Here is an 8,592-nt window from a genome sequence, read left to right as displayed (position 1 = left end):
TTTCTTTAAAATAATTACTTTTACTTAACTTTTCTATCTTTTTTTTTTTTCTTCTTCTTTTTTTTTTTTTTTTTTTTTTTGCTACAGGGTGCATGCGCTCGCCAGGGACAGAGAGAGACAGAGAGATAGAAAGCGAGAAATCACCCCCCAGGGGGGATGGCCACGCCGCAAAACCTTCTCCTCCATTCTCCTCTTGGGATCATGGGCACACATGCACACGTGCCCGGCGTGAGTTTTAAGCCACCGGGTCCGAGGCTCGAACTGCGGTCGACTACATGAGAATCCAGCAACATAGCCATTACGCCAACTGCTGGTCCCAGAGACATGACTTTTTTTGCAGACAGACAAAATGTACAGCACCAGCAGTATCCTGTACTGAGAAATTCAGTTTACTTCAATTCACTGGATCTTTAGGGCCTGTGTTGCAGTTGAAGTGATTTAGGGGAACTTTCCTTAGCCTTGATGTTATAATAACACTATCAGATTCATAAGAATGGGTAAAAGTGGCAGAGCTATTAAACATTCCCTTTCCACCCCTGAAGGTATGATGATGTATTGAGGGAACAGTTTTTTAAATGTCTCTTCTGATGGGGTAACAGTTAGATGAAACCATGTTAAAACTGAGGTGAACAATGAGAATTCAGGGATATTGGTTCTTTATCCTTGTCAATGAGCTGGTTATTTAACTTGTATAATTTGCCACATATTAGCACTCGGTTAATGAGGACTTTAATTTATTAATCACTACAGATTTTATGAACAGCTAGCTGTGAGTATGGTAAACAGATTATTATGCCTCTTTGCAAATCTGAGTATGATTCTAGTATGTATGTGGTACTTAAAAAATTTTTTTTTGTGAATTCCAACACTTATGTATAGAGCAAAGAAATCCAATTGTATCATTTTAAATGCCATTAAATAGAAAGCATGCTGTGGTTTTTTAGTTGTAGGTCTGCTTTCCTTTAATTCTCATTCTTTTCATCCTTTGGATGTAGCTGGGTCACCATCATTCCAAAATAATAATGAGTAGAATTTTGGAAGTTATAGGTTGAGTATTCCTTGTCCAAAATGCTTGATACCAGCAGTATTTTGGATTTCAAATTGTGTAGCATTTTGGGATATTTGCATATACATGATGAGTTATCTTAGGGATAGAACTCAAGTCTAAAAATGAAATTCACTTATATTTCATATATACCTTCTATTTCTTCTTTTGGGCATCCCTCATTAATTGGGTTCAGGCATTCAGAAAATGTCTTGTTCACTTTTTCAGTAGTCTTTATTCATTTTCTTCTGCCATGGTAGTCCAGAAGGACCCAATTGGTTTTTTATTTTGTCCTTCAGGCCCAGGCTGGGTAACTACTGAATTAAATGGCCTTTTCAGCATTCTTTCTTTGCTAGCTTACCCTAGACAAGCTTTTCTCTCTTTCATAGTTTCCTTAGGTTGAGCTGATCTAGTTGCTTTTGCTGTAGTGTGTGTTCACTGCTCAATGGATTTTGACTTTTTTATTAGTTTGGTTTTAGAAGATGAAGCAGGCCTGGCTATAATTTCAGATGTTATGCTTATCGATAGTGACTTAATTCTTTTTATGTTCTCAGATGAACTGGTTTTGACACTAGACAAAAGTGCTTTTGATTGTAATAATTCTTTTTCACAAGGCCCTGTCTGAATTGTAACATTGATGTAACATTGATTCTACTGATGCCGTATTTCACTGTGTTCTGGGTATTATTGTGGGGACTTTTTTTTTCTTAAGAGAGCTTTATTTTATTTGCTATAAGGCACGTGTGCTCACCAGAGAGACAGAGAAATGAAGTGAGAAACCACCCCCAGGGGGGGATGACCACGTTGCAGTCTTTTCTCTTCCATTCTCCTCTCAGGATTTTGAGCAAGCATGTGCATGCATCTGGCATGAGTTTCAAGCTGTCTGGTCCAGGACTTGAACCATGGTCTATTATGTGGGAGTCTAGCAATGTAACCATTATGCCATCAGCTGATCTCACTACTGTGGTGACTTTTTTTTTTTTTGAAAGGCTTTTGCTATAGGGTGTGTACATTTGCCAGAAAGAAAGAAACAGACAGAAAGTGAGAAATCACCCCTTGAGGGGGATGGCCATTCCACAATCCCTTCTCCATTGTCCGCTTGGGAGCGTGGGCACGCACGCACGCACGCACGCACGCACGCACACACCCCCAGTGTGAGTTTAAGCCACCAGATCTAGGACTCAAACCGCTGTCGACTACATGGGAGTCCAGCGACATAGCCATTACACCAACTGCTGGTCCCCTTTGGTGACTTCTAATAGGAGGTCACATAAGTTGTGTTCTGAGATGCAGTGTTCACAGGTTTAGTGGTAGTCATATTTGAGGGTCTGTCACTTCACTGTCAGTGCTGTTGTTTATAGACTGGGGCTTTATGGCTTTAGATACAGTAGTTGAAAGTTTGTTGTTGCAGAGCTCTCATCTTTTTTTTCTTCTTCTTTTTTTTTTTTAATAGGGCATGTACATTTGCCAGAGAGACAGAAAGCGAGAAATCATCCCTTGGGGAATGGCCATGTCGCAATTCCGCCTCCATTCTCATCTCAGAATTTTGGGCACACACACACACATACCTGGCATGAGTTTCAAGCTGCCAAGTGTGGGACCCAAATCATTTTCAGCTATGTGGGAATCCAGCACTTTAATCACTATGCCATCTGCTGGCCCAGAGCTCTCTTTTTTGACTTGTAGAGGTTTTCTAAGTGAATTAACCTCAGACTGCACAATTTGGTTATGATAAGATCCAAGGATAGGTTTCTTGGGCATGTTAGCATCTTTGTTTTTTTGTTTTTTATTTATTTATTTATTTTTCCTGTAGCCATTTGTTTCTTTTTTTTTTTTTTTTTTTGGAGAGGTTTTAGCTTTAGGGCCTGTGCGCTGGCCAGAAAGACAAAGACAGAGACAGAGAGACAGAAAGTGAGAAATTACCCCCCAGGGGAGGATGGCCATGCCACAATCCCTTCTCCATTCTCCTCTTGGGATTTTTGGGCACGCACGCACATGCACCTGGCATGAGTTTAGGCCACCAGGTCCGGAACTCAAACTGCGGTCGGCTACATGGGAGTCTAGCGACATAGCCATTACGCTAACTACTGGTCCCTGTTTCTTTTTATTATTAGTCCTAAGGTGAAATGCCTGGCTTAATGTTATACAGTAATTGGGGTGGGGAGAGATCATCTTTAATTGGTAACAACTGTAGAGTTTGTTTGATTAGCATCTTCAAAATGATATATATTTGGTGTAGTTGAATTGGTTAACTCATGAGAAGGTTTTAAGGGAATACTTTTTTTTCCCCCCATTGTTGCATTCTTTTTGCTCCCTGTAGGTTTACCGGCATTTTCTTTATCAGCCACTTTTGTTTTATGTTTCTGAACTTTTTCCCCTTCTTCAACCTGGACCTCAGGTGTCATCACTCTCTGGCCTCTACTTCACCTGTCTTTGATGGCTGTAATGGCAGACCTCTATAGATTTCAGCACAGGTCCTTATCACTCTTACATGCAAACAGCCTGGATAATACCTGATTTTCTTGTTTGTGTGCAAAAAGTGTTTTTCTTAACACATGTTCCTTGAGGTTTTGTTTTGTTTTGTTTTGCTTTCTGAATGCAGACTGGGTCCTTTGGCTCAAGGTCAGCTGCAGGTCCAGGAACAGGGTCAAAGTGTTCATTGCAGTCTGGGTCGGGATTGTGTCTTGCATGAGGGTGCTTTTGACTCCTTCAGCCTGCCTCTGTTCTCTGCCAAAAAATATTTTAAAACTTGACTTTTGAACCATTTTGGATTTTTGGATTAGGGATGCTCAACCTATAATTAATTTTCCTACCCCTTTGTTAGTTTCAGTCCCCTGTTTTATTAAACTTTTGTTCAGAGGATCAAGAATTCCATCATCCCCTTGGTCTTTGTATAAACAATGTTAAAGAAAAGTAGACTCGGCCATTAAGATACTAGACAGTTTGTAGTCCATGGGATTGTAAATATATAAACATCAAGCTTTCCTACAAGAAGTTTTGGGTTTAATAATCTGTAGCCTCAGATGAGTACTTGTTATAGGCTCACAAGGTAAAATAAACAGTTGGTTTTTTTGCTGTCTTTTTTTCCTTGATGTTTCAGATTTGCTCTCAGTAGCTATTTTCAAAGCTATCAAAGGAAAGCAAGTATTTACAGTTCTTTTAAGTCACTTTTGAGCACTCATCAGACTAACATTGTGAGGGGCAGGGGGTATCGTTTTTTTTATTGTTAAAAGCCTATTAACGTTAAAGGCCTTTTACAGAATCCAGCCCGGAAGACAACCTTAAATGTGGAATGATGCACTAAGATTTGGGTTTATCCAGCCATGGGAAAAAATAAAAATTGATCCTGAGTTTACCTACATATGTACACCATAATGGATCATATGTTTGCTGTCAACTACAATGTAAAACCTCAATAAAAGTGCACTGTATTTCTTGATGTTTATTAAAAGATGTATTTTTACAAGTTTCTGCTTCTGTTCTTTTCCTCAGTACTTTAGGTGAAGTATTTTGAAGTTTGTGAAATGTATGAAATGAAAAAAGAGACAGTCCCATTTAAAATCCTCTATAGAATAGGAACCAGAAAGAAATTTGAAAACATTTATTTATTCTTTTAGAAGTGTTAAAACCCATTCATCTATTTATAAGAGTGGTCCCAGGAGTTCACTGGGCATTTTAACAGTCCATAATGAAGTTGTATACCAGATTTGCCTCATCAGTGGCGTTTTCTAATGATCTGTGATCTTGGAGATTGGGAGTTATTAATAAATGGTTAAGTTTGGGAAAACCTTTCCTTACTCTTTAAAGCTTGAGGTTGCCAGAAGTGGTTTTGACAGGAAATCACCTCAAAATTTCTTAAAACTGAGTGTTTGGTTTTGGATTACAGCTGTCTGGGGACAGTTCTCACATATATGAGAGACCTTCAGAGTTCACGGGAAATCAGTATTGTGGTAAAACAACAACAAAAACAACTATGCACGGATTAAAACAATTTTGGACAAAATAAACTCAGACTTTAATTCTGCTTTTTTAGTGAATGTTGAAGTGCTGTTAGACTACTCACTGAAAGCCATGGCTCTATGGTGCTGTAGTACATTAGATTGGCAGAAGCATGGTTTTACTGGCAGCCCAGCTACTTAGAATAAAGGACAACAGTTCTGAGTCTGTCCCTTAGTTCTGCAGGTTCACTGGGAGTGACTAAATGCTAGCGACTCCTTTCATACTAACCAGATTTACAAGAGATGGATATACTAACCAAGAATTAGAAACACAGTATTTGCAGCCATTATTCATGACTAGTTTTTAAAAATGCACCTTGCAGAGGAACCAGCAGTTAGCGTAATGGCTATGTTGCTGGACTCCCGCGTAGTCGACCGCGGTTCTCATCCCAGACCTGGTGGCTTAAAACTCACGCCGGGCGTGTGTGCGTGCGTGCCCAAGATCCCGAAAGGAGAATGGAGGAGAAGGGATTGCGGCGTGACCATTCCTTCTAGGGGGTAATTTCTCGCTTTCTGTCTCTCTGTTTCTCTCTGTCTGTCTGGCGAGCGCACGTGCCCTATAGCGAAAATCTCTCAAAAAAAAAAAAAAAAAAAAAAAAGAAAAAAAAAAAGCACCTTGCATAGAGCTTCTTTGAGAAAAGATAGATTCAGTAAGAGCAGAAGAAGTACAAAATGAGTTCACATCTTGTTTACCAGAAAATGAGGGAGCGCTCAAAGAACCATGAGACTTACCAAGTTACATAGGAACCAGCTTGGAGGAGCTCCTTTTGGCCAAATACAGGACAGTGTAAGAAGCAAAACATTTATTTATTTTTTTTTTAGAGAGGTTTTTGCTATAGGGCATGTGTGCTCACCAGAAAGACAGAGAGAGACAGAAAGCTAGAAGTCACTCCCCTCCCAGGGGGGATGGCCACACCATGATCCCTTCTCGATTCTCCTCTCAGGATCTTGGGCACGCACGCACACGTGCCCAGCGTGAGTTTAAGCCACTGGGTCCAGGACTGAAACTGCAGTCAACAACATGGGAATCGAGCGACATAGCCATTATGCTAACTGCTGGTCCCATCAGCAAAATTAATAACAGTAATTGATTATACCCTGTTGAATGAAAACATCCCTGTGTCTATATCTTTTTTTTTCTTTTGAGAGAGGTTTTTGCTATAGGGCGCGTGCACTCAGCAGAAAGACAGAGACAGAGAAACAGCAAGAACCGCCCCTCCCCCCCGGGGGGGGAGGGCACATCGCAGTCCCTTCTCCATTCTCTCGAGAGGAGATCCTCGGCATGCACATACATGCACCTGGCATAAGTTTATGCCGCCGGATCTGGGACTCAAACCATAGTCGACTACATGGGAGTCCAGCAACATAGCCATTATGCCAACTGCTAGGCCCTCCATATGTCTATATTGATATCAATAAATGGAGAAGAAAGAAAAGGTCTATAGTAAAATACTAAGTAATGAGTATAGAAAGCAGAGTTAGAAAAACATCAAAGGAATGAAAACTAGTTGGTGAAAGTGATGAGAAATAATATTTAGTCTCAAAGTACGAGGTGGCTTATTAATTTCAGAGATGACTATTGGATAAACTTAGTAGACATGAGCTGGCTTTAAAATTCCACTACTCCTTTCAAGTTTATAAAGTTAAAGTAGTCACAGAAGGTTCTCAGTCAGGAACAAGTGAACCAGTTGAGTCTAAGCCTTTATCTAAATGGTCAGTAAAAGCTAAGGCAGGCTTCCCAGGCACCTGTTGGCACCAGGAGAGGACTGCTAGGACCCTGTGTCCCCACTACCCACAGTGGTCTCTTGATGCCAAAACCCCCACCTAGACCTTTCACACCACAGAGTTATCTTTTGTTTTTTGTTTTTTTTTTGAGAGGTTTTTGCTATAGGATGTGTGCATGCGCCAGAGAGACAGAAAGTGAGAAATCACCCCCCCCCCCCCAGGGCAATGGCCACGCCTCAATTCCTTCTCCTCCTCTCTCCTCTTGGGATCTTGGGCATGCACGCATACGCGCCCAGCGTGAGTTTAAGCCACAGGGTCCATGTAGTTATCAACCTTGATAATTACATGAGAGTCCAGCGACATAGCCATTACACTAACTGCTGGTCCCACCACAAAATTATCTTGAGAATGAAAGCAAGAAAAGGAGTATGGAGAAAGTGGCAAAAATTATTTTAAAATTTAAGTAGATTTTCTAAATTTACTAATTAGAAGTATCCCTATGAACTGTTGACAATGGTCTTGAAGCAAAGACATTAGATACAGTAGATATAGTGCAGCCGAATTATTGGTAATAGAGTTCTCATTTTTTTTAGAGTTTTTTTGTTTGTTTGTTTGTTTGTTTTTTTACCTTAGGGTGTGTGTGTTTGCCAAGAGACAGACACAGTGAGAGGGAAAGTGAGGAATGCCCTCCCTCCCCCCGCGGGGATGGCCATGCCACAAACCCATCTCCTTCATTCTCCTTCCAGGATCTTGGGCGTACACACACACTCCTCTGGCATGATTTTAAAGCCACTGGGTCCAGGACTCAAACTACGGTCAAAGTCCAGGCCCACAAGAACTAAACGTGCTCACTTCTCTGGGGTTCAGTGACATCATGTTGGTATTGATAGCCTGAAATTCACCACAGTTGGTTTAGTGTGTGCTGGTAGACACTACTACTCGGCAGGCTAAACCCATATGGGAGACCCAGGGTTAATTTCTGCCTGTGCTAAAAGTCTGGCATGGTGGTACATGTCTCTAGTTTCAGCTGCTCAGGAGGCTGAGGCAGGAGAATGGTGACATAGACTCTGTCTTAAAAAAAAAAAAAAAAAGGAAGGAAGGAAGGGGGAAAAGGAAATAAGAGAAAAGAGAAAAAGGGGAAGGAAGGGGAAGAAAGAAGTTGGCCGTGGTGGAGGTATTTAGGTCCCCCAATGGCTTCTCTTCTGTTTTCTTTTCCCTGAGAGCTGGTTGGTAACAATTTACCAACCCATCATTGCTCAGGTGAGATTAGTTTGCTGGGTTTCAGTTGATGAGAAAATTGGGAATCAAAAAATGTTGAATGTTAGTTTTATCTGTGATAAACAGCCTTCCTGAAATAGCCTTTTAAACAGAACTCCCTCTCCAGTATTGCATTATCTTCCCTACCACAAATCCATCCTGTACATAGGCAACAGAATGACGCTAATAAAATACAACTATGACCTAGTCTCTCTCATACTTTAATTTAGCAGCTCCCCCTCAGAACAGAATCTAAGCTCTTGCTTTAAATGAGAGTGGAAAGGTCTTGTGCAGTAGCACACACAGGAATACATCAAAGAATATAGGGTCTGGAAAAGCAAACGGCTTGGCATAGTGCAGAGACACAAGAATTGTCTAGAAAGATATTTTTCCTTGTGCCCTGAGCTGATCAGACTCCTACTGATAAATGATATTAACAATATCTCACAAGATCAATGTATTGAAAAGAATGCAAATTCAATAATAAATAATGGAGATACCTATTTTCTGTGCCTTAGATTGGTCGTAATTCTGTTTCTATTCAAGGAATTTTTGTTTCCCAACAAT

At 40.6% G+C, this 8,592-nt stretch overlaps 1 pseudogene; it reads right to left on the bottom strand.

The window, feature by feature from the left end:
• Nucleotides 1–261: 261 nt before the first annotated feature.
• LOC114006263 (cytoskeleton-associated protein 2-like) overlaps nt 262–8,592 on the bottom strand; it is a 42,679-nt pseudogene continuing 34,348 nt past the window's right edge.

The sequence above is a fragment of the Tupaia chinensis genome, unplaced genomic scaffold (genome assembly GCF_000334495.1).
Source record: "Tupaia chinensis unplaced genomic scaffold, TupChi_1.0 Scaffold146650_1, whole genome shotgun sequence".
Classification (NCBI taxonomy): Eukaryota; Metazoa; Chordata; class Mammalia; order Scandentia; family Tupaiidae; genus Tupaia; species Tupaia belangeri.
The sequence above is the reverse complement of the archived record's forward strand: the minus strand, read 5'-3'. Positions and strand labels throughout refer to the sequence as shown.